The sequence below is a fragment of the Anabrus simplex genome, chromosome 4, assembly GCF_040414725.1.
Source record: "Anabrus simplex isolate iqAnaSimp1 chromosome 4, ASM4041472v1, whole genome shotgun sequence".
Classification (NCBI taxonomy): Eukaryota; Metazoa; Arthropoda; class Insecta; order Orthoptera; family Tettigoniidae; genus Anabrus; species Anabrus simplex.
Genome location: NC_090268.1, coordinates 118028511 through 118055954, shown reverse-complemented (window position 1 = coordinate 118055954; position 27444 = coordinate 118028511).

The following is a 27444-nucleotide window of genomic DNA, read 5'->3' as shown; positions in this document are numbered from 1 at the left end:
TGAAATCTTCGACTTCGCAAATAGAATTAAAATACGATATTCCTGATCAAACAGATATGCACATGGATTTTTTTTTTTACTTTTAAATGTCCTTCAATAATTGTACACGTCGCAGATTAACACTTGCGTGGATTCTTTCGCACTTTCTCATCCCAAACATTGTCCGACTCGTTGGCTGAACGGTCAGCGTACTGGCCTTCAGTTCAGAGGGTCCCGGGTTCGATTCCCGGCCGGGTCGGGGATTTTAACCTTATTGGTTAATTCCAATCACACGGGGGCTGGGTGTATGTGTTGTCTTCATCATCATTTCATCCTCATCACGACGCACAGGTCGCCTACAGGAGTCAAATAGAAAGACCTGCACCTGGCGAGCCGAACCCGTCCTGAGATATCCCGGCACTAAAAGCCATACGACATTTCGTTTCATTTCATCCCAAACATTATACGAAATATCTTCCTCGGCCTCACGCAAAAGTCCCGGCATCACTACAGGCTTCCAATCACGTGATTCGCAAATCCCATCTCAACTCATACGACAAATCTAACCTCTTGTCTCAAACTTGACGACTCTCACTGACAAAAGAACTGGAATAAAAATCCTTAGAATCCACGACGCATAATTCCGCACAAATACTGTGATAATGAACAACTTCGCATAAAATGATCTCGTATTTTAAAACTTGGATTTCCACAAAAATGACTGACTAACTTTACTGTTATTTATTGTTACATAGATCCAGCTTAAACGGACATAGAATAGCATTACACTTCGTGACAGATATTCCCTGATCTACATTACTCAACACTACAGCGCGCTTCCACCCAATTGAAAATGGGTAACCACGGATCTCTTGCACCAATTCCACTTATCGAACTGAAATTTTTTACGTCAAATAAAACATCTTGACATCACAAAAATATCGGCAATAAATTCACGGAAATGACGATCTGCTTTGAACGTGATATCACTTCGAAACCCTCACTAATAACTTTTCACAACATGTTACACGACACTCGCAATACTGTAAAAATTTATCCAAGCAGAAAATGAAACAAATGACCTTCCGTCATGTTTCTGACATCCAGGAAAACATGTGGGTGACCAACTGCGTCATAAATACCCATTACAATTACATATAAGTGTGATATCATGAAACAAGAAATAATAGGCGGTAAGATGGCATTTTCACCTACCTTAACCGTACGTCAGCTTCCATTTTTGGGCTCACCAGTAACCCTCCTATATTTATTTATTCATTGTTACACTTCTGGTTTTAAAGTTCGTTTTCCTCATGTTTCCTGAAAAATAAAGTATAAAAAAGAAATGCCCTTCAGTTGGTGTTTCGTTGATCGAATTCGACTGATTGTATTTGCTGCCCGCACACGAATTATTTCTCTTTACAACACAATATTATAAATTTACAAATACTATTTCGGTACCTGGGCCGTCTTTACATTAGATTAAACTTGTGATTAACAACTACCTCCACTTGGAGTCAAGACCCAACCACATCGGCCAAAAATCTATGTTTGTTGGACTTAGTCTAATTCTTGACGATCGATTTACTGCACAGTTCAACTCTCTCTCTCTCACGCTTCAATGATACAAATGCAGGGGTTCAATATGGCATCCCTTCTTATTTTATAGGCGCTATCCCCTCTCTCCAGGTATTTCTTCCTTGCCGCCAAGAAATTTGCATACTTTTTCTGACTTAGTGGAAAATTTAAAAGAGTTTTTTTTTTTTGCTGTAACCACGTACTTGCTAACTTGCTAGCGGCAGTGTTCATGAACATTTAAAATTTATTCTTACCAAATTAACTGGTTAAATGACCTCATTTGATAGGCACTATTTTCTGAAGACTCAGCGTGGGCAAAATAGACACACGCGTCCTTCCTGGAAAATCCACAGAAATGGCTTAGCAGTCTAAAATCTGTCTTACTAAAGACCAATTGTCTTATAGATAAATACAGGACCTTCATTATACTGCGTTCACTACTAATTCTTTCATTCAAATATACTTGTTCAACCTAAACTTTCTTCTGTATCTATCCACTTTCGATACGTGCGGATGACATCACATCTCATAGCGAGGGACGGAAGGTAGCCACTTTCTCGCCTCGTGTCGCCTCTGCGATATAAAACATATGTTCGAGATTCTTATTACAATTGACATGGGGCCTCAGTTGGTAACTTAAATACTTAAAATTCTTAGGGCACAAAGGCCATAGGTTTAGTATACCAGCTATTTTGGGGGGTCACTCAGGTTCATTTTGGTTTCGACCAGCGGTTTAAGGTCTGATACCCTTCCTGACGCCATCTTTTTTTTTGTTTAGATACGCCTAAATATCTCAAACGCAGAATCCACAAGGAATCGAAACACAGCCTTCCAGGAAGGAAGCCAGCAGTTAAGCCACTGATCGAATCAGGCCCGTCCGATGTTACAAAGAATATTTTTAAAAAATACAGAGAGGAAGATGATGTTATATACACTCTGTGTACACTATCTGATCAAACGTATCCGGTCACCCTACTCTTACAGAGCCTAGAAGTCACCGTGACCGCCGCTGCTGCTATTAAAGGCGGCTGAAATGTGAATATTACTATCAAAGACTTTAATATTACTTATATTACTACCTACAGAACGTTTTCATTCCTCCCCTGAAGAGAAAGGCGGGCCGACGGTGACGCCGCCTCTCAGGCCGGGAGATTTGTTACGGTGAAGGAGATGCACGGAGAAGGTGAGGAGGTTGGCGGCCGTGGCCTATACTAGGAACTGTCCCGGCATTCGCCTTTGTGCAGGAGAATGGAAAACCACTGAAACCATTCTCAGGACAGCCGTAAGGTCCAGCCCTGTCCCGTCTCCCGAATGGAGGGGCGTAGAGCCGCGGTCACCCTTCCTCTGCTCGGTTGGCCAGTCAGAGCGCAGAGCTGTTGGACCACGGCCCAGCCGTGGCCACTTATGGGCCAAGACCCACTCTGCATCTACCAACGGACAATATGAACTGCCTTGCAGTCAATTGAAACGCAGGAAATGGCCGTATTTCCGAGATTAACGTAGTGTCGGTTTAATTTTTTTTTGTATGAATGCTTCATAGGGCGGCACGCATAAAGGAAGGATCTCTCCTCTCTACTTTAAGTATCGTTTCACGTCACTCATGATTTTCACCTTCCTAAAAATGCGAACTTCATAGTAAAGTGTAACCCTTCCAAACGATATCAACGACTTTGTCCTTTCCCGACATCGAGTGGGACGAGTTCCTCGTGAGTAGCTTGTCGCTTCTCGCCATTTGGATGAATACTTCAAGAGTTATCGTTAAAAATAAACTTCACTTCCGCGTAGCGGGCTAAGTTTGATGATGAACTAGAAACGCATTGTATGTATATTCATCACTCGTAATAAAAAGGGCGTGATGTATGCGTTTAGCATCTTGCATAGAGTTAAATTGCTATTCACACGCGGTTGCAGTGCAGATGACCTTGAATGTACGTCAGTTAACCTTAATAAAAGACTATTACTCTAGGAGTGACGTATACCATGCATTTAACAAGACTTGCCTTCGGAAGACAAAGGGAGAATAATAATTTGCTAACCTCAAATATAGATGACAATAATTTTTTTTTTTTTTTTTTTTTTTTTTTTTTTTTTTTTTTTTTTTACAAGTTGCTTTACGTCGCACCGACACAAATAGATTTTAGGGCGACGGTGGTATAGCATTTGGCTGGTGTGAAAATGGGAAACCACGGAAAACCATCTTCAGGACCACGAACCTGCTACGCAGGCGTAGCAGGGGGAGAGGTGATACTCCCACGTGGCGCGTCCCAGGTGGCGGATAGGGGGGTCCTAACCGGCTTGCCGGCGGACTTGAGGGAAATAAAATACCTCTCGCGGACCAAACACACACCCCCTGTGGGTGGGGGAGGCAGACGAATAATACACCCACGGTATCCCCTGCCTGTCGTGAGAGCCGACTAAAAGGGGCGACCAAGGGATGATTGTATTCGAACCATGCAACTACATGTGATTAGTACCACCACGCGGAGAACACCAAGGGTCGCTTTTACTTGTGCGTAGTACCACTATATTAGGTACGAAATAGGTTTGTGATTAGTAGCAAACAGGAGCACCGCGCGGTCGGCTTTTGCAGTACCTGTGATTAGTATCACCATATGAGCGGGACCATGGGATGATAGCTACCATGGTTCTGCCTTGCCTATGATTAGTACCCACTATATGAGGAACACCACGGGATAGGGAGAGGTCCCTGTGGTTAGTACTCTTCTGTGATGAACATCATAGGTTTGCGTTGCCTGTGAATGGCGCCGCAGAGTGAGAAAAACATAGGTCTGTATTAATGTCGAATGTCATAAGCTTTGAGTAGTACAATAATGTGTGGAATACCGCAAGTCTCTGCTACCATTGATTAGTACCGCAACAGGACAGATACCATGGTTCTACATTACTAGCGATAAGTATCATTCTGAGGGGCCTTTGACTTGTATTTTGGACCCACTTAGACATCAAGCATCCTCGATTTGCTTTGGAAGTGGTCCCTTGGTCATTAATACTATTAACTATGATAGTTTTTTGAGTCGGATCCACTGATTGTTTTAAATTCATGTTCATTCATTCATTCATTCGTTCATTCATTCTTCATGACATTTTTTATTTTGGTCAGTGGATAATTTTGAACTTTTACTTTGTCGTTTCATTTCGTACCATTAGGGGCCGATGACCTCGATGTTAGGCCCCTTTAAACAACAAGCAAAAAAAAAAAAAAAAAAAAAAAAAGCATCTTCAGGACTGCCGATAGTGGGGTTCGAACCCACTGTCTCCCGAATACTGGATATTGGCCGCACTTAAGCGACTGCAGCTATCGAGCTCTGTACTATAATAATAATAATAATAATAATAATAATAATAATAATAATAATAATAATAATAATAATAATAATAATAATAATAATTGTTTGCGTAATTTTTAAGTGGTTTCAAAGAACTTGGAAATTTATCGAACATTTCCCTTGATAAATTATTGAACCCCTAACTCGTCTTTCTATAAATTAATATTTGACCCAATTTTTCCTCTTGAATTCCAATTTTAACTTCATATTACGCTCTTTCCTACCTTTAAAAGCTCCACTCAACCTCAATCGTCTATTATCATTCCACGCTATCTTTCCATTGACAGCTCGGAACATACCGTTCAGTCGAGCAGTACGTCTCTTTACTCCCAAGCTTCCCCAGCCCAAGATTTGCAACATTTTCGTAATACTACCCTTTTGTCGGGAATCTCCCAGAACAGATGGTGCTGTTTTCTTTTGGATCTTTTTAATTATGAAAATCCACAGCCTGTTTCCAGTCATTCGACCAGGTCAGAAATGGAATGAATGAAGCCCCCATCTAGCGGCGATGATAGGAAATGTGCCGGCTGCCGAAGCCTGTCGCACTGCTCTGGGGCAATGATTAATGAAATGAAATGATATTGGAGAGTGTTGCTGGAATGAAATATGGCAGGGAAAACCAAAATACCCGGAGAAATACCTGTCTTGCCTCCGCTTTGTCCAGCACAAATCTTACATGGAGTGACCGGGATTTGAACCACGGTATGCAGTGGTGAGAGGCCGGCGCGCTGCCGCCTGAGTTACAGGAGGCTTATCTTTTTAATTATATCAAGTAATTCTGGTGAGTGTCCCATACACTGGAACCATACTCTAATTATTGGTGTCTTACCAGACATTTATACAACCTCTCCTTTACATCCTTACTACAACCCCTAAATACTCTTGTACCCATATCAAGAGATCTGATTTGTTTAGGAAGTTGACTTTCATCGACATAGTGCAAGTGGAGTTTCAGTTGTTAAGAAGAATACTTAAAAACATAAAAAAAAATAAAAAAAACTTTGCAGTTGTCCAATAATTTTACAATTTTGCTTTATCATCTTCAGAAATGACGACAGTGGGGTTCCAATACACTGTCTCCCGAATCCAAGTTGACAAAACGTCAAATTTAACTAATACTAATTATATCGAGCACCCTACCCGCGACACTGGACAACTGAAATTTTTTTTGCTATTTTCCTTCACAACTGAAACACTACTTGCACTAGGTCGGTGAAAATCAACTCCCTAAAGCTTAAAATTACAATACAGTCACCTAGGGGCAACTAGAGACGAATTCGTGCTTGGGCAAAATATATTTTTGCCGCCAAACACGTTGTTATACCCCACTTTCCGTTTATCTCCCGCCTCCAAACCGTCCACACACTGACGCTTTCAACTCCCCATCGAAATACACGTTGCGTGCTAATTATTCTGATGCCAATAATAATAACTTGGAAGACAGTACAGTTCATAGGCCTAGGAGGGCGGTCGAGTACATCCACGACATAATCTGCCTGTGGTAAAAGTTGACTAAAAGAGGGACCAGGGTCTCTCAACCAGAGCGTGGGGTGGCCACCACGTTTCCCCTAGCTCTGTCCCATCTGGCCATCAGCAATTAATTCCAGGCGTATGAGGGAGGAGACGCGCCTTGCGCCACCGACTTGGGCGAGTCCGCTGCCATTTCTCGGAAGCGCAGGGGAGGAGGGAAATAATATCTTAACTGAAACGAAAACTGCAACCATACAAATTAGTGTACAAATGCCAACCCTGTAGCACCGTTGCGCCAACCGATACGGCAATATAGTATAGCGGCGTAATATCAAAGTTCAATAAAGTTAAAATTTCTCGTTTTATACAAAATATTTATAGCCCTGAGGTAAGAACAAACATTTCCTTTCGGAAATAAACCTTTTTCCGACCTTAGGCTTGGCGCAACACGGGGTGCACGGGGAAAGAAGCGCCCCAGCTGTCACCGACCCAATTAGTGGTGGTGGTGGTGATTATTGTTTTAAGAGGAAGTACAACTAGGCAACCATCCTCTATATAGGCCTAACAATAATCAGAGAGAAAAAATAGAAAGGTTCTGACACTTCAAAACATTAAGGTACTGGCCAAAGAAAGACAAGGGCCACGAAGGGTGTGAAAATGAAAGACTCTCTAGGCCTCGATACCCAATACCGTCGGGGTCGGAAAAGAACAAGAGTTGACCAAGGGAGGTCGGATAGGATAGATGAAAGTGAGGAGCCTGGCACAAGTAAGTGGAAGCAATGTCAGGACTCAGCTAAAAGTCCCTTGGTCGCGAACCCACGCTTCCATGTTCAGAGCCCCTGGGGCCTCTTTTAGTCCCCTCTTACGACAGGCAGGGGATACCGTGGGTGTTATTCTACCGCCTCCACCCACAGGGTGCCGATCCTATAAATGCTTTACATTTTTCGGCTGGATCAGGCAGACCTCTCCGCTGAAGCGGCCGGTGGAAGAGATTTACAGCCTTCACCCTTTGCGATAGAACCGGAAGCCATAAATAAATCCTCTCACATTTATCCGCCGACAAGCGATATGCTACATACTGCAGGATATGCCAGTCTAAGAAATCGAAATTCCAGTAGAATATTATGTTCTCATGTCACACAAGTGCAACACTAAACAAGCTGTAATTATTTCAATCGAAAAATTTGCAGTAAAGTAAAATTGTGACGTCGCCCGAGACGCGCCAAGTTGGATTTCTAACCTACGTAGGCTATATTTCGCGTCCCGTGTATGGAAGCTTTACGACTCTTGGAACTGCTGGTTTTCATACCATATTCGCTGAACTTTCTAGCAAGTTAGAAGACATTAGATGACAGGCTTTCTGCACACTCAGTCAGTCATTAAGACCAAGCTGCTTACATTTCTACCCTACTGAAACACTCGCTGCCATTTTATACCTTTCAGCAAATAATTCATCTCCACTACTAAGAAGAATCTTAGGGTAGTCATGAGTAAGATTTTTATTCACTGGTGTAAACTGAAACTGATTTCACACGGTTCCAGTCATTCTTCGCGACAATGCGTGGAATCGAACATGTATCAATCGGAAGGAAAGCGACGTGTGCAAGTAAAGCAGCAATAAAGTGCAGTACTTGAAAGATTTATTTCATGTTCTAGGGATGCAATTGTACTCTAAACAGCTGGCTGCTCAGAAACAATTTATTTCTCAGACATTTAAAGCCACTGTGTCGTTGGGTGTGTCTGTCTCACCAGTCACCACGCTTCGCATTTCTTCTCTCAGATCCAAGGTGAACACCTCTGTATTTCAAGCCTTTTAATCCTACATCTTCCCACATCCCGATTTTCACCCACACTTTACACTCGACTGAATATTGGTGCAGTTATGGTAGTCTTCCCTTTTTCTAGACTTTTAATCCGGCTCCATGGCTAAATGGGTAGCGTGCTGGCCTTTGGTCACAGGGGTTTCGGGTTTGATTCCCGGATTCCCGGCAGGGTCGGGGATTTTATTCATCATTGGTTAATTTTGTTGGCACGGAAGCTAGGTGTATGTGTCGTCTTCATCATCATTTCATCCTCATCACGACGCGCAGGTCGCGTACGGCGGTCAAACCAAAAGACCTGCACCTGGTGAGCCGAATTTGTCCTCCGAAACTCCCGGCACTAAAAGCCATACGCCATTTCAATCCACAGAAATCAGAAATCCTCTATCGGAAAGAAAAGGGCTTAGGCTCACGGCTGGTGTGGTGAGATATATATGAAAATGTAAAAAAGAAAACGAGGGTTTACCATACTGTAAAATTTTAAAACTGGGGGAATTCATATCCAGTCGTTTATTGCACACATTATTCACCGGCTTCTACAGTAAAACCCCTCGAAGTTGGACACCTACGGTTCGTTAAAAATGTGTACAATGTAGTGGGGTATTCTTTCTACAAGGTAGGTGTACAATATCTCAAAATTACAGTGCAGAAAAGGAATAACTCTAAGTTCGTGTGTATTGAATATACATAAAAATAACAGTGTTTAAAAATATATACATACAATACAGTACACTGAATTTCATGTCTAGTACAATTGTAAAAAAATAAAAACCAGCAGTACTGTCCTAGGCTTTATTTCCCCCCTCTTGTGTGCTTCTACAATTGTAGGGGGTTAACCTCGGTTACCCTCTTAAATTGAAGATCCTCTGCGTGGTGAGGGGGACTAGTAGCTCCTTTCTTGAGATGCCGAATGGAGCCCTATTGGGTAACCATTCGGTATACAAGGAGGAGAAGGCTAAAGCACCACCCAACCCTAAGGTGTAACGCGACCCGTGCCGATGGGGTGCATGGCACATGGGAGATGTGTCTTGAACGGAGCCTTCGAGATACTTGGCGCCCTCTCGAAGTAAGTAGCCTTACCCGGGTATGCGAGGCTCTGCCTGGGCGGACATTATATTTCCCTAGCTACTCGTGGGACCTACATGAGTACCGTAGCCACCCAAAAACCGGAGAGCTCCTCTGGGGCCTCCGAGAGAAAAACCAGCTCGACAACAACTGATGGGGACTCTACAGAGATACCCTCGGATAGTACGACCTCGACAGTAAGAGAGCTCACTCTAGAGGTGGGCAATCTTCTAGTCCAGAAGAAGAAGAAGAAGAAACAGCGCTCCGACGCTGAGAAGAGGAGGTACAAGAAGGCTTTAAAGGCCCGGGAGCAGGCCAAAGAGGGCCTAACTCCTGGAGCTGAGAGGACGTCTACTGCCACGACAGCGACGACTGCGAGGGGATCCAATGGGCACAAGAGGCGGGACCCTGAAAAGGGCTCTGCTTCTAGGGCACAGAGGACTCCACCCATCAAGACGCCAGTGATAAAACGACTCCTTTCGGTGGCAACCCCAGAAGAAGATCGGCAAGCCCACAAAAGACCCAAGGTGGAGTATGCCAGGATAGCTAAAGCTGGGATCAGGATGGCCATAGTGCCTGTAGGATATCCTGACCAGCAGCTAACTGAAAAACAGGCGGAGTCTGTGGATGAGGCTATCACCAATCTGATAGATGAGCTTCTGGAACAGGGGCCCATTAAGCCTCAGTTCCTGGACTGCTATCTCTCGAGAGGTGCGGCCATCATTATCGCAGAGAATGATGAGACTGCAGCATGGCTTTCTAGTCTTGTTACAGATATGCAACCGTGGGAAGGAGGCAGGCTCACAATTGTGGGCATGGATAAACTCCTTTCCTATAAGAGAGTCATGGTCTGGATACCAGGACAACCAAAGGACAACAACGTCCTTTTCGGAAGAATGGCATGCCAGAACCATGGCCTAAATCCCAACAGCTGGAGAATCTACGACCGCAAGGAGGAGAAGAGAGGTTTCCGCCTTGTGGTCAGCATGGACTCCAGAGATGTGAAAAAAGTGGTGGGGAAGAACTTCTGCGGAGTGCATGTTGCTACCTTCACCCTGGTGGAGGGCAAACGCGACGATCAGAGGACCAACCCCACCACAGACAACACTGAGACTAGCAGGGGTGAAGACCGGGAGCCTGGACAGGAGTCGGGGCCAGTCAAGCCTCAGGATTCATCGCGGGAGACGGAGCTGCACGTTCCGGAGACCGCATAAGGCAAAGTATTGCATGAAGGTAAAGAATGATTACTTTCATACAAGCAAACATACAACATTGTATAGCGGCCTCTAGGGTACTTATAAGAAGTATCCAGAAAGGTAGGTTTTCGGTCGCCATGATACAAGAACCCTGGCTTAGACGGTGGCATATCATGGGACTAAAATGTGCAGACTTCACTCTATTCAGTGGAGTAGCGGAGGAGAAGCCTAGAGCATGTATACTAGTTAAGGATCATAACGCTTGGGCTACACCGGGCTTCATTACTAGAGACCTTGTAGCAGTTCTAGTGAAATATGAAGAGGGCGGACAGCCAAGAGACCTGGTTGTCTGTTCTGCATATTTCCCAGGAGACTCTGAATTTCCACCCCCGCCGGAGGAGTTCAAGAGACTGGTGATATACTGTAGGAAACAAGGACTTAACCTCATAGTAGGATGTGACGCCAATGCTCATCACAGCATTTGGGGGAGTAAATATACAAACCGAAGGGGAGAGAATTTCATAGAATTTCTATGTACAACTGATCTTGAGATCATGAACATAGGTGATACCCCTACCTTCATCAAAAATAGGAGTGAGGGGATCATAGATCTTACCCTGGGTTCCATGGGAATTATACAGGAATTTGAAGACTGGAAAGTTTCTTTGGAGCCTTCCTTGTCAGATCACAGACACATTGTGTTTCATATAGAGGGCTCCTTCGAGATCCCATCTTACAGAAACCCTAGACGAACCAATTGGACGTCTTTTAGGGAGGACGGAGGAGGGGACTGGAAGGAGCCCTCAAATATAATTAAGAACAAGGAGGAGGTGGAGCGCAGTGTGAGCTTTCTCACACAGACACTAGTTACCTCATATGAATTAAACTTCCCCGTTGTTAAGGCAAAAAGAGTAACAGGAAGCTTCAAGTGGAACAGTTATCTTGAATACCTGATGAGAAACACACGAAGGCTCTGCAATAAATACAGAGAACTTCAAGATAAAGAAAGTCTAGATTCTTATAAAGAATCACAAAGAAAGTACAAGTCAGACGTCAAAAAGGCTTCTAAGAAATCTTGGAGACAGTTTTGTGACTCCATTGAGAGTCAACATGAAGCGGCAAGGCTTAATAAAATTCTAACCTTGGATGGAAGGGCAAGGCTGGGTCATTGGAGTCACCTTCGGGTGAATCCACAGAGGGGGAGACCCTGAACTTATTGCTTGATGCCCACTTCCCTGGTTCAGTAGTTACGAATAGTGAAGTAGAATCGAGAGGATCCTTCAGACCCGATAGAAGTGGTTGCAAGGAAGCCGCAGAGATTGTTACCCCAAGAAGGGTGAAGTGGGCATTAGAATATTTTGGCCCTTATAAAAGCCCAGGAATGGATGGGATCTTCCCAGCACTTCTTCAGGAAGCAGGCGCGGTCCTTTTACCGTACCTGGTCAGAATTTTTAGAGCCTGTCTCACTATGTGTAACGTTTAATTTCCACCAGGCCAGCCTCTTAACATAAATGATATCACTGATCTTATAGATTAGCTTCCACCTCCTTTCACCTTGTTGGTAATTTTAACGCCCATCACCCCATATGGGGCTCTGAGACCCCTTGCCACAGGGGACGAGAGCTGGAAAGATTAGTAACAGAGCTGGATTTATGCATTTTGAACACAGCGGGACCAACTCACTTTAGTGTACGTTACGGCACATATTCTTGCATAGACGTAAGTCTATGCAGCCGAACGTTCGCTCCGCTGTTTCGGAGGCTCTCCCTCGATGGATTCGTAAACATGCTGATTGGCAAGAGTACACATCACTAGCTGTCTTTAACGACGATATCAGACGGACCATCGGCGAGGAGATAACTTACATCACCCAAGTTATTCTTACTACTGTTGAGGAGTCCATTCCGTCCTTCTCGGGGCTCCTTGTCGAAAATTCGTTCCTTGGTGGAACGAAGCAATAGCAGCAGCTATCAAACAGCACCGCCGAGCTCATAAACGTTAGCGTAGACAGCCTACTATGGCCAACCTGATAACATTTAAACAACTCTGCGCTAAGGCGCGAGTTTTTATTCGCCAAAGTAAAAAGGCTTCATGGGAGAGATATGTGTCATCTATGACGTCACATACTCCATCATCTCAAGTGTGGACTAAGCTTCGACGGATTTCACGTATCCAAGAATCATCTCTTGTACCGGGAATTTCCTTTGCAGGCAGTGTCGCTACTGAATCTCTCACGATTGCTAAACATCTAGCTAGTCATTTCGCGGATGTATCTTGTTCCGGAAATTACCATCCTGATTTCCTCGCTCTGAAGCAGGAGTCAGAATGTCATCATCTCAGTTTTGCCACTCAAGCTGCAGAGGACTACAACGTGCCCTTTACGGAGTGGGAACTCCGCAGCGCCTTAGCGCTTTGCGACGACACGTCTCCTGGACCGGGCAACATCCATAACCAGATGTTGAAACACCTTAGTGATGATAGTCTACCATAGACGAAAGTCTATGCAGCCGAACGTTGGTTCCATTGTTTCGGTCCCCTTTCTGTGTTCAACCGGATCTGGATAGAGCGTGACTATCCGTCTCAGTGGCGAGAGGGCATACTCATTCCTGTCCTCACGCCTGACAATGATCCTAAGTATGCAGGAAGTTACAGACCGATTTTTCTTACAAAATGCCTGTGTGAGCTATTTGAAAGGATCTTAAATCGCCGACTTGTGTGGTGTCTGGAGAAACAAGGACTCTTGTCCGAGTACCAATGTGGTTTTCGAGCCGCTCGCTCGACCAATGGCAACATGGTACGCCTGGACAGCTCTATCCAGGTAGCGTTTCTCTGCAAAGAGCATCTTGTAGCTGTTTTCTTTGACTTAGAAAAGGCCTATGACACGACATGGCGGTATGGCATCCTTTCAGTCCTGCATCAATGGAGATTCCGAGGTAACTTGCCGGTATTTATTGCGAATTTTCTGTCCCTGCGTCTATTCCGTGTCCGAGTGGGGAGGCCATATTCGCAATACCACGTTCAGGAAAATGGAGTTCCACAGGGATCGGCCCTTAGTGTCACTCTGTTCGCGATTGCCATAAACGGTATTGTTGCTGCTGCTGGTACAGCAGTCATACCGTCGCTATATGTGGACGACTTTGTTCTGCACTATAGCTCGCGTAATATGGCAGTCGCAGAGCGGCAATTACAGCAAGCTATTAGGAGAGTGGTGCAGTGGACCTTCGAATATGGCTTTCGGTTTTCCACCACAAAGATCTGTGTTGTCCACTTTTGTCATCAATGTTCTCTTCACCCCCTCCTGCAATTTATTTAGGAAATATCGTTCTTCCTAGGAAATGTCGTTCTTCCAGTTGGTGACACCGATTTCTCGGGCTCCTTTTCGATAGCGTATTATCGTGGTAGCCACACGCGCGACAGCTAAAAGTGCAATGCACCAAGAGGCTTAATCTCTCGAATTCCTTAGCAGCACTAATTGGGGTGCTGATCGCACGGTGTTCCTACGATTCTATACGGCACATATTTTATCCAGGTTGGACTACGGCAGTGCAGCATATGGTTAAGCAAGATCAAACGTGCTTGCGAGGCTGAACAGCATCCACCACAGCGGGGTGAGGTTGGCGACGGGAGCTTTCCGTACAAGACCCATAGCCCGACTGCTCGCTGAGTCTGGTGTGCCGCAATTACACCTGAAGCGCCAGCAAATTTGCGACAGATGCCACTTCATCCAAGCTATCCTTGCGTGCTCAACAATGGCAATCGTTTGCTGTACGCTGCTTGTCCTCGGAGCAACGCAGCCGGTTGGAAAACGCTTGGATAGCAGTTGCAGATTGTTTCACGTACCTTCGGTTCCTCGCCTTTCAGACAACCAAGTGGGGAACATCCGTGGGTAGTACGACGACCTCAAATGATCCTGGATCTTCACACTGGCCGAAAGAAAACAAGGACCCTTCGATTTATCGGCCACGAACCTACTACGCCGGCGTACCAGTGGGAGAGGTGATACTCCCGCGTGGCGCGTTACAGGTGGCGGATAGGGGGGTCCTAACCGGCTTGCCGGCGGACTTGAGGGAAATAAAACACTTCTCGCGGACCAAACACACTACCCCCTGCGGGTGGGAGATGCACATGTAGAATACAACCGCGGTATCCCCTGCCTGTCGTATGAGTAGACTAAAAGAGTCGACATTGGCGTGGATATGGAATGCGGTTTGGTATAATGTGTTGGACCTCCAGTGGATGGGAGGGTTTGAATACATTCACAGGTAATCCCTGCCTGTCGTAGAAGGCGACTTAAAGGGTCATGTGGCCATGGTCCCCTCTTATTTTTCCGAGGGTCATATGTAGACCATTTCAAAATATTGATGTGATTGCTGCTCGGAGATGGACCTCTTACGTATGCGATTACGCCCATAAGCCCGCAATTACCTACCCAGGAACCTTCCGGGTGGGAGCGCCATGTACCTCGGCAGTAGTATCCGCCTGACAACACAGGTCCCCCGCACAGCCGAATGCCAGAAGGACATATTATTATAAATTTTTTCTTTTTTTCTATATTTAGTGCTCTGTACACGCTATGGGGTACATGCTATTGCGGGACTGGAGGAAGGGAGTCCTAGTGCTCATTGCCTCAGTCATCCCGTATTAGGCATCGTCCAACATAGGACCCCGGACAATACCTGCTATGACCAGGTGGGAATTGCCTTGGCTGCTTGGTTTGGCTACAGAGACCCCTCATCGGAGTGGGCGGCATTCGGGGAGGAAGTTTTCGGGCATGGCTTCCAAACGAAGTCGCCCTTCTAAAGGTGGTTCCCACCGAAGTCTTTAACTTTTGCTTCCCTGAGAGGTTCAACTACCTGGGAACATGCGCAGCGTGAAGGAATGGGATCCAGCTTCCCTAGGTTTCTGGTCGCTACCAGAACCGATGGGCATGATTTTAAGCTGGTGAAGTTGATTCTTTTTAGTAGACACATTGAGGCGTCTACGGCGAACTTGAAGACTTCAAGAAAATGCGCAATGGTAGTTTGCTTATGAAAACTCGTACAGCACTGCAAGCACATCAATTGCCTAAGTGCGACCACTTTGGCGACATCCCCGTCAAAGTGGAGGAGCATAAGTCCTTGAATCTGGTTCGCGGGGTCATCTTTCACCGCGACCTTATTTCGAACACCGAAGACGAGTTGATGGAAGACATGAAGAACCGTAGCGTGTCCCGCGTCCGGCGCATTACGCGCAAGGTCAACGGTGAAGACGTTGCCACTGGTGCCTTCATTGTCTCCTTCAAGTTGTCAGTGTTACCAGAGAAAGTCAAGGTAACAACTTACCGTTGCAATGTGAGGCCGTACATCCCGCCTCCTATGCGATGCTATCAATGCCAGCGATTCGGACATATGGTATCTCGCTGTTCGAATCAGGCTGTATGTGGTACATGTGGACGAGTAGCTCACGGCGCGGAGGAGTGCACAACACCGTACAAGTGCACTAACTGGTCCGGTTGTCATTCTCCTCGGGATCGGAACTGTCCGACATATCTGAGTGAGAAGAAGATTGAGGAGATCAAGACCCTGGATGGTCTTTCCTACCAGGAAGTGCGCCGTAAGTTTAATTGTACGAATACACCTGCCCGTACACTCGAATATAGCATGATAGCTCAGAGTCTTCCAGGTTCGTCATTTACAACATCGTCAGCTTTGCTGATCACTGCGCCCAAGGCGACTGTTGTTGCTCTCAGCAACGTCGCAAAGAATAAAAGCTCGAAGGGGGTGGGGTACCACCCCACCTTCGATCAACCAGAATTCTGTGCCGGCTGGAAGTTCCCAGCCGGCACAGCAAGAGAGGAAGGCTAAGTCTCTCCTCCCTAAGAGGTCGGCGAAAGCCGTGCCACAGCCGGCGGAGACGACATCGTCGACCAGGGATGGGAAACTATCTCCCAGCCCGTCTAAACTAGAAAAAAAGAAGGCGAAGAAGAGCGCCCGTGCTGAGCGCTCTCGCACTTCCCCTACGAAGGAGAAGTCATGCCCCCCTCCTGAGGGGTATGAGTCTGCGCCGGGAGGTACTCCTGCTCCCAAACCGGCGCGCTCTCCTCGTAGAGAACCTCTTCGCCCCCGAAAAACGTCGAAGTTCTGGGCGGCATCGCCGCCGTCTGTTGATGACGGGATGGATGTCGCGCTGGCCTCTACATCTATAGATGTAGATAGTGTTTAGGCTTGCGAGCATTTTGTTGCTCCTAACCTAACACTCCCTTTATAGTCCACACTATGGCACTGTTACAGTGGAATTGTAACGGTTATGGTAGGCATCGTGCTGAGTTACGTCAGCTTATTAGTGAGTACGCAGCGAGTATAGTCTGTATTCAGGAGATCAATTTCAGACCTGGTCATCATACGGTCTTGAGGAATTTCAAACTATACTTGAGAGAACGATCCTATGCTCACCGGGCTTCCGGTGGCGTTGGCAATTTTGTCCGTTCTGATACTTATAGTGAAGAGGTTCCTCTAAGGACCCCTCTGGAAGCAATTGCGGTGCCCACGAACCTACTACGCTGGCGTAGCAAGGAGAGAGGTGATACTCCCACGTGGCGCGTTCCAGGTGGCGGATAGGGGGTCCTAACCGGCTTGCCGGCGGACTTGAGGGAAATAAAATACCTCTCGCGGACCAAACGCACTAACCCCTGCGGGTGGGGGACACACATGTAGAATACACCCGCGGTATCCCCTGCCTATCGTAAGAGGCGACTAACAGGGGCCCAAGGGGCTCTCAACACGGGAGTGTGGATTGGCGACCACGGGGCTCTTAGCTGAGTCTTGGCGTTGCTTTCACATACTTGTGCCAGGCTCCTCACTTTCGTCTATCCTATCCGACCTCACTTGGAAAACTCTTTTTCATTTCCGAACCCGACGGTATTAGAGCATTCCAGGCCTAGGGAGTCTTTCATTTTCACGCCCTACGCGGCCCTTGCCTTTCTTCGTCCGTTACTTCATCTTTCAAAGTGACGGATCCCTTCGATCTTCTTCTTTTCTCTCTCTCTTTACCCCCTGTGGGTGGGGGACGCAGGCGAATAATACACCCACGGTATCCCCTGCCTGTCGTGAGAAGCGACTAAAAGGGGCACCAAGGGATGATTGTATGAGAACCATGACACTACTTTTGATTAGTACCATCACGCGGGGAAAACCATGGGTCGCCTTTACTTGCGAGTAGTACCACTATGACAGGTACACAATAGGTCTGTGCTTAGTAGAAGCTGTGAGAGGGTCACTGTGGGTTTCCAGTACCCGTGAGTCGTACCCATGTGAGCAACACCGCGGGTCTGAGCGTTGCCTGCGAGTTGTACTACTATATGAGCGACACCGTGGGTCTGCGTTGCCTGTGATTAGTACCCACTATGTGAGGAACATCACGGGATGTGGTTAGTACACCTAGGTGAGGAACCTCATCGGTTTGCGTTGGCTATGAGTGGCGCCATTGTGTGAGAACACCATAGGTCTACGTTACCTGTACGGCGTACAATACTTGTGAGTAGTACCATCATGTGTGGAACACCGTGAGTCTTCGCTACTTTTGACCAGTACCCCAACATGACATATACCATGGTTCTACTTTACTGGCGATAAGTACCCTTTTGAGGGGCCTTACACCTGGATTTTGAACCCCCTTAGGCATTAAGCATACTAGATTCAAGATTGTGCTTTATAAGTGGTCCCTTGGTCAGTAATACTACTATATATGACCTTTTTATGAGTTGGATCCACTGTTTCTTGTTTGTTTTGTTTTTCTGTTTTCTTTTTCATGTCCATCCATTCATTCCTCATGAATTTTTTTCTTTTTTCTTTTTTTTGTCAGTGAATGATCTTGAACATTTTGTTGTAATTTCATTTCGTACCACTCCCTGCGGGTGGGGGACGCACATGGAGAATACAACCGCGCTAACCCCTGCCTGTCGTAAGAGGAGACTATCAGGGGCCCAAGGGGCTCTCAACTTGGGAGTGTGGATTGGCGACCACGGGGCCCTTAGGTGAGTCTTGGCATTGCTTCCACTTACTTGTGCCAGGCTCCTCACTTTCATCTATCCTATCCGACTTCCCTTGGTCAACTCTTGTTCTCTTCCGACCCCGATGGTATTAGAGCATTCGAGGCCTAGGGAGTCTTTCATTTTCACGCCCTTCGTGGCCCTTGCCTTTCTTCATCCTTCACTTCATTTTTCGAAGTGACGGATCCCTTCTTTCTTCTTCTTTTCTCTCTCTTTCCCCCCTGTGGGTGGGGGACGCAGACGAAAAATACACCCACGGTATCCCCTGCCTGTCGTGAGAGGCAACTAAGAGGGGCGACCAAGGGAAGATTGAATTAGAACCATGAAACTTCTTTTGATTCGTACCAACACGTGAGGAACACCATGGGTTGCCTGTACTTACGAGTAGTACCACTATAGTCGGTACACAATAGGTTTGTGATTAGTAGCAACAGAGAGGGGTTCACTGTGGTTTTCCAGTACCCGTGCGTCGTACCCATGTGAGCAACACTGCGGGTCTGGGAGTTGCCTGTGAGTTGTGCCACTATATGGGCGACACCGTGGGTCTTCGTTGCCTGTGATTGGTACCCACTCTGTGAGGAACACCACGGGAATACCGGCGCCCATGATTAGTACACCTAGATGAGGAACACTATCGGTTCGCGTTGCCTATATGTGGCGCCGTTATGTGAGAAACACCATAGGTCTGCGTTACCTGTACGAAGTACAATACTTGTGAGTAGTAGCATCATGTGTGGAACATCGTGAGTCTTCGCTACTTCTGATTAATACCCCAACATGACACATACCATGGTTCTATTTTACTCGCGACATGTACCATTCTGTGGGGCCTTAGACGTGGATTTTGCACCCCCTTTAGACACCAAGCATATTGTGCTTTATAAGTGGTTCCTTGGTCGGTAATAATGTTATTTTCAATCTGTATTGAGTCCGGTCCACTGGCTTTTGTTTGTTTGTTTCGTGTTTTGTTGAGTTCCTGTCCATCCATTCATTCTTCATGCCATATTTTACTTTTATTTTGGTCAGTGGATGTCTTTGCAATTTTTGTTCTTTCATTTCGTACCATTAGGGGCCGATGACCTTCGATGTTAGGCCCCTTAAAACAACAAGCATCATCATCATCATCAACGGTTAGGAAGCATCAATTTTACTGTGATATTTGATAGATTTAGGTCCACATGGCTTGTAGCATAATCGACGAACAACAGTATTTTAAGCGTAGTCTTCTTCGTTTTTTTTAAAAAGAAAGATTCCACGAACCTGCTACGCAAGCGTAGCAGGGGGAGAGGTGATACTCCCGCGTGGCGCGGCCCAGGTGGCGGATAGGGGGGTCCTAACCGGTTTGCCGGCGGACTTGAGGGAAATAAAATACCTCTCGCGGACCAAACACACACCCCCTGTGGGTGGGGGTGGCTGACGAATAATACACCCACGGTATCCCCTGCCTGTCGTGAGAGGCGACTAAAAGGGGCGACCAAGGGATGCTTGGATTAGTACCATGAAACTACTTTTGATTAGTACCATCACGCGCGGAACACCATCGGTCGCTTTAACTTGCGAGTAGTACCACTCTGTTAGGTACTCCATATTTTTGTGATTCGTAGCACTCGAGGGGGTTCAGTGAGGGTTTTCAGTACCCGTGAGTCGTGCCCGTGTGTGCAACACCACAGGTCTGGGCGTTGCCTGTGAGTTGTACCCGTGTGAGCGACACCACGCGTCTGGGCGTAGCCTGTGAGTTGTACCACTATACGAGCGACCCCGTAGGTCTGCGTTGCCAGTGGTTAGTACCCACTATGTGAGGAACACCACGGGAATGCCGGCGCCCGTGCTTAGTACACCTAGGTGAGGAACCTCATCGGTTTGCGTTGGCTATGAGTGGCGCCATTGTGTGAGAAACACCATAGGTCTGCGTTACCTTTACGACGTACAATACTTGCGAATAGTACCTTACTGTTTGGAACACCGTGAGTTTACCATACCTTTGATTAGTACCGCAGCTCGAGAAATATCATGGTTCTACTTCTCGCGACTTGTACCATACTGAGGGGCCGTAGACCTGGTGTTTGACCCCTTCAGACATCAAGCATAATCGATTCAGGACTATGCTTTGTAAGTGGTCCCTTGGTCCGTAATACTATTATTTATGACCGTTTTTGAGTCGGATCCACTGTTTTTTTGTTTGTTTCTTGTTTGTTTTTTGTTATTTTTTGGGTTCATGTCCATCCATTCATTTTTCATGACATTTTTATTTATTTTGGTCAGTGGATTTTTTGAACTTTTTGTTATTTCATTTCGTACCATTAGGGCCGATGACCTCGATGTTAGGCCCCTTAAAACAACAAGCATCATCATCATCATAAAGAAAGATTTCTCTTAACCAGTCACCGAAAATATCATCAGGCACTGGAGTTTCTCTGTTGTGATGCCAAAATACAGGAAGACTGACTGTCTTAACATTATTGTGTTTAAATGCTCTTGGACAGGACCCTCTGTGGGTTGGGGACGCAGATGAAGAATACACCCATGGTATCCCCTGCCTGTCGTAAGAGGCAACTAAAAGGGGCCCCAGGGTCTCTCAATATGGGAGCATGGGTTGGCGACCACGGGGCCCTTAGCTGAGTCCTGGCATTGCTTCCACTTACTTGTGCCAGGCTCCTCAAGTTCATCTATCCTCTCCGACCTCCCTTGGTCAACTCTTGTTCTTTTCCGTCCCTGAAGGTATTAGAGCATTCGAGGCCTAGGGAGTCTTTCATTTTCACGCCCTTTGTGGCCCTTGCCTTTCTTCGCCCGTTACTTCATCTTTCGAAGTGACGGATCCCTCCTTTCTTCTTCTTTTCTCTCTCTTTACCCCTGTGGGTGGGGGACGCAGACGAAAAATACACCCACGGTATCCCCTGCCTGTCGTGAGAGGCAACTAAAAGGGGTGACCAATGGATGATTGAATTAGAACCGTGAAACTACTTTAGATTCTACCACCACATGGAGAACACCATGGGTTGCCTGCACTTGCAAGTGGTACCACTATATTAGGTACACAATAGGTTTGTGATTAGTAGCAGCAAAGAGTTGGTTCTCCTGTGGGTTTGCAGTACCCGTGAGTCATACCCAAGTGAGCAACACCGCGGGTCTGGGCGTTGCCTGTGAGTTGTACCACTATATGAGCGACACCGTGGGTCTGCGTTGCCTGTGATTAGTACCCACTATGCGAGGAACACCACAGGAATACCGGCACCCGTGACTAGTACACCTAGGTGAGGAACCTCATCGGTTTTTGTTGGCTATGAGTGGCGCTATTGTGCGAGAAACACCATTGGTCTGCGTTACCTGTACGAAGTACAATACTTGTGAGTTGTACCATCTTGTGTGGAACACAGTGAGTCTTCGGTACTTTTGATTAGTACCCCAACATGACAAGTACCTTGGTTCTACTTTACTAGTGACACGTACCATTATGAGGGGCCGTTGAACTGGCTTGTGGACCCCTTTAGAAAACAAGCTTCATCATCATCAGGATTGTACTTGGTCGGTAACACTGTTTCTTTCTGGTAGTTTTTAGGTAAGTTCCACTGATTGTTTTTGGGTTCATGTCCATCCATTCATTCTTCATCATCCTATTTTTTTCTTTTTCTTTTGGTCAGTGGATAAGTTCAAACTTTTGTTTTGTCATTTCTTTTCGTACCATCAGGGGCCGATGACCTAGATGTTAGGCCCCATAACACGACAAATATCATCATCATCATCAGCAGCGGCAAACTTAGTGATATCACAACTGAGAGCCATTATGCTGGTTCCTCAGTCATGAACTGCAAATCTTTACAGTATTTATTATTATTATTATTATTATTATTATTATTATTATTATTATTATTATTATTACGGGGATACCCGTGAAGCAGAAAGAGGTTAAAGAAGGTGCCGGGGTGAATGTGTCTAGCTACAATATCAAAATTAATTTAAAACTTGAACTGAAGGTTATATTTCTTTTAGAACTTCAAACTTATCAATTTTGTCACTGAATAAACATACCATTGAAACATCAGGTACAATGACAATTTCAAAGTTTGGAAAATTCAAGCTTCAGACCCTGACAACTCTGGGCTACATTGAAAGTGGTATTATTTAGTTAAGGGCAGAAATCCCCTAATTCAAGAGCATTTGCTCCCAAAATACAATATCTAGCCTTCCAGAGGCACTCATTACTCTTACGAAATTTAGGAAAAAGAGCTAACAGGCTCTCAGTTTCTTACAGCCCACTCAAGGCAACATTACATCAAATTTACTATCTCTGGCCTCTCAAGCCACAATTTACAAATTGAACTGGTTTTTACACAGTGGTATCTAGTACCCAACCTACAGGGCCTTTGCGAAAAGGAGCAGGTTAAATAAACGGCCTGAACACAAACTGAATGGAGGCGTACCCAGCGCTCCAAGATCATGAAAATTTTAAAAACCTACAGGGCTCTCGGCCGATGAAACAGGGGCTAATCCCAAGCTACTTGAAGTGGCGCGCATGGAACAAACGGTAATACATTACAGAAAAAAGGTTGATAAATCGCAGACACCTCAAACCAAGAAGAAGGGGAGCTCAAGAGGGTAATTCACTCTCTATTCCCAATTTACAATTATAGATTTTATGAAGTTTTTACATTAGCTGAAAGAAATGTTTCATTTTAGAAAAGTATTGTTACATAATTAAAGACTCGGACCTTCCCCTCGAATTAAGCTGTGGAGGTAGCAAGAAAGGTAGAATTATGTGGCCAATACCTTATAGATGTTCTGCTGACCGAAGAAAGAGGCGGCCCTGCCTCCTGCCTAAACACACACACAGAAAGACGATGATCAATTGACAAGGAAACATGAAAAGCCGCAGTTTATATACCCTCAGGGAAGGTTCGAGAGAATTCAAGAATAATAAGGACACACCCTCTTAATTTTTATTGGTAGATTCAAAATGAACAAGAAATGTGGGATTGGTTGAAAATTAATGACCAAAATTTATGATTGGTCCGATTCAAAACTGGCGGAAAGAAAAGGAAGTGTTCCCAATCCAAAAATAAACGAACATAGAATCAGTCATAAAAACCTAGAAATACGAAACTTCTTTAAGTTGTAAGTTCTTTCACCTTGCACCAGAGTGCATGATCAAAGTTTTTTTTTTTTTTTTTTGTAGTGACATCTGTGGAAAAAATGTACAAACTTTTTGATGAATGGCAAACAAAACAAGGAGAAATTAAATCAGTTTAGGAACTTCACAATAACAAAATTACTTAATATTGCAGTGGTGACATCTTCTGATTAAAGTTCCAAGTTCGTGTAGTATCAGTTTCACCGTTTGATCAATAGAGGAGTTTATTAGGGCGGTTATTATAAATGAGCGGTATTGAGGTGTAACTCCCGGTACAATTATTATTATTATTATTATTATTGTTATGGGGTTACCCGTGAAGCAGAAAGAGTTGAAAGAAGGTGCCGGGATGAATAGGTCTAACTACAATGTCAAGAATTGAATTTAAACTGAATGTTATATTTTCAAAAACTTCCAACTTAACAATTTTTACAGGTACAAGTAGCAATCATTAAACAGGATGTGGAAAAATCCAATATACAGAATCTTAACATTTTGGGCTTTAAGCTCCTAGCTTTACATTTCCTAAGCTACTAGCTCAAATTTACCAAAGAGCACAAATTTATACAAGGGCAGAAATCCCCTAATTCAAAGAGCACTTGCTCCCAACATTACAACATCTAGCCTTCAAGAGGCATTCATTAATCATACAAAAACTTTGAAAAAGAGCTAACAGGCTCTCAGTTTCTCAAGCCTACTCAAGGCAACATTGCCTGAAAATCTGATAATCTCTGGCCTTAAGGGCACTATTTACGAATAGTAATCTTATTACACAGAGGTATCTAGTACCCAACCTACAGGGCCTTAGTGGAAAAGAACAGGTTAAATAAACGGCCCGAGTACAATTTGAATGGAGGCGAAGACTGAGCTCCAAAAATTTAAAATTTATAGGGCGCTTGGCCAATAAAACAGGGGCTATTCCCAACCTACTGAGGTAGCACGCATGGAAATCACTTTAATACATTGCCAAAACGAAAGGTTACAAAAACGTGGCACCTCAAACCAAGATGAAGGGGAGCTCGAGAGGGTACATCACTCTCTATCCCCGATTTACGGTTAAAGATTTTATGGAGTTATTACAATAGCCAGCAGAAAGTTACATTTTTAGAAACGAAGGTTACATGGTTAACGATTTCGGACGTTTCCCTCGGGTTAAACTGCGGAGCTAGCAAGAAATAAAGATGTTATGTGGCCATTACCTTGTCGATGTACAGCTGCCTGATGAAAGAGGCTGCCCGCCTCCTGCTTTGACACATATACTCAGTAAGATGACGATCAATTGGCCAAGAAATGTGAAAATCCGCAGTTTATAAACCTTCGGAGGAAGTTCAAGACCATTCAAGATTAAACTAGCCACACCCTCTCACTTTTATTGGTCAATTTAAAAGTTACACTCAAAATTGAAGAAGAAGAAGAAGAAGAAGAAGAAGAAGAAAAAGAAGAAGACTGTGATTGGTAGAAAATTAATTACAATAATTTGGGCTGGCTAGATTCAAAACTGGTGGAAAATAAAAGGGAAATATTGCCAACCGAAAAATAAATGAACATCAATCAGTAAAGAAAAACTTATGAATACAAAACTTCTTTGAATTAGAAGTTCTTATACTGTACCTCCCACCAGGGTGCATGATCATAGTTTTATGGTAGTGTCATCTATGGGAGAATGTCCAAACTTCTTGATGAATGGAAAACAAAACAAGTAGAAATTCACACACTTCAGGAAACTTCACAGTAAAAAATTACATCAGATTTTAGTAGTGACCTCTTCCGAGTAAAGTTCTAAGTTGGTGTAGTTTCAGTTTCACTGTTTCACCAATAGAGGAGATCTTTTAGGCGCTAATTTTGAATGCGCGGCGTAGAGGTGTACCTCCCGGTACAATTATTATTCAATCTGATTTGCACTGCTCATGTCATGGTCTCTCTCTTCTATTGTAATCCCTTCTTTTAATGCGATGCATCACAAATCACCATATTTATTTAATTAATAAATTTATTTATGATACTGTTATTTATGCATCATTTCCACCTTTTATGCTTTCTCAAAGACTACAAAGACCATATTCCAGCACACAGCAACTTTTCCAAATCCTGTGTATGGTAGATTCAGAGAAAAATTCACATTTGTTTGCCTATATTTTTCATGTCGTTTTTAAAACACATCTTTAGATTTCTCCATTCCGTGGATTTGGCCATGCATTGCATACATACAGACAAACACTTCCAGATATCACGCTGGCCCATGGCGGTGTCCTTCATATGAGGATTATCAGCATATAATTTTTTTCACCAGACCCCCAATGAAGGAACTGTACTTAGCAGAAAAACTCTCGCAACCACGAACCTGCTACGAAGGCGTAGCAGGGGGAGAGGTGATACTCCCACGTGGCGCGTCCCAGGTGGCGGATAGGGGGGTCGTAACCGGCTTGCCGGCGGAATTGAGGGAAATAAAATACCTCTCGCAGACCAAACACACTACCCCCTGCGGGTGAGGGACGCACATGTAGAATACACCCGCGGTACATCCTGCCTGTCGTATGAGTCGACTAAAAGGGGCGACCTAGGCGCGGACATGGATTGCGGTTTGGTATACTGTGTTGGACCTCCTATGGATGGGAGGGGTTGAGTACATTCACAGGTAATCCCCGCCTGTCGTAGAAGGCGACTTAAAGGGTCATGTGGCCATGGTCCCCTCTTTATTTTTTATTATTTTTCCGAGGGTCAGATGTAGACCATTTCAAAATTTTGATGTGCGTGCTGCCCGGAGATGGGCCTCTTACGTGTGCGATTACGCCCAAAAGCCCGCAACTGTCCACCCAGGACCATTGCGTGGTGGGAGCGCCATGTACCTTGGCAGTAGTATCCGCCTGACAACACAGGTCCCCGCACAGCCGAATGCCAGAAGGACATATTATTATTAATTATTCTTATTTTGTTCTCTATATTTAGTGCTCTGTACACGCTATGGGGTACATGCTATTGCTCATTGCCTCAGTCATCCCGTATTAGGCATCGTCCAACATCGGACCCCGGGCAGTACCTGCTATGACCAGGTGGGTATTGCCTTGGCTGCTTGGTTCGGCTACAGAGACCCCTGATCGGAGTGGGTGGCATTCGGGGAGGAAGCTATCGGGCATGGCTTCCAAACGAAGTCGGCTCTCACAAGGTGGTCCCCCACCTAAGTCTTTAACTTTTGCTTCCCTGAGAGGCTCAACTCCCTGGGAACATGCGCAGCGTGAAGGAATGGGATCCAGCTTCCCTAGGTTTCTGGTCGCTACGAGAACCGATGGGCATGATTTTAAGCTGGTGAAGTTGATTCTTTTTAGTAGACACATTGAGGCGTCTACGGCGAACTTGAAGACTTCAAGAAAATGCGCAATGGTAGTTTGCTTATGAAAACTCGTACAGCACTGCAAGCTCATCAGTTGCCTAAGTGCGACCACTTTGGCGACATCCCCGTCAAAGTGGAGCAGCATAAGTCCTTGAACCTGGTTCGCGGAGTCATCTTTCACCGCGACCTTATTTTGAACACTGACGACGAGTTGATGGAAGACATGAAGAACCGTAGCGTGTCCCGCGTCCGGCGCATTACGCGCAAGGTCAACGGTGAAGACGTTGCCACTGGTGCCTTCATTGTCTCCTTCAAGTTGTCAGTGTTACCAGAGAAAGTCAAGGTAACAACTTACCGTTGCAATGTGAGGCCGTACATCCCGCCTCCTATGCGATGCTATCAATGCCAGCGATTCGGACATATGGTATCTCGCTGTTCGAATCAGGCTGTATGTGGTACATGTGGACGAGTAGCTCACGGCGCAGAGGAGTGCACAACTCTATACAAGTG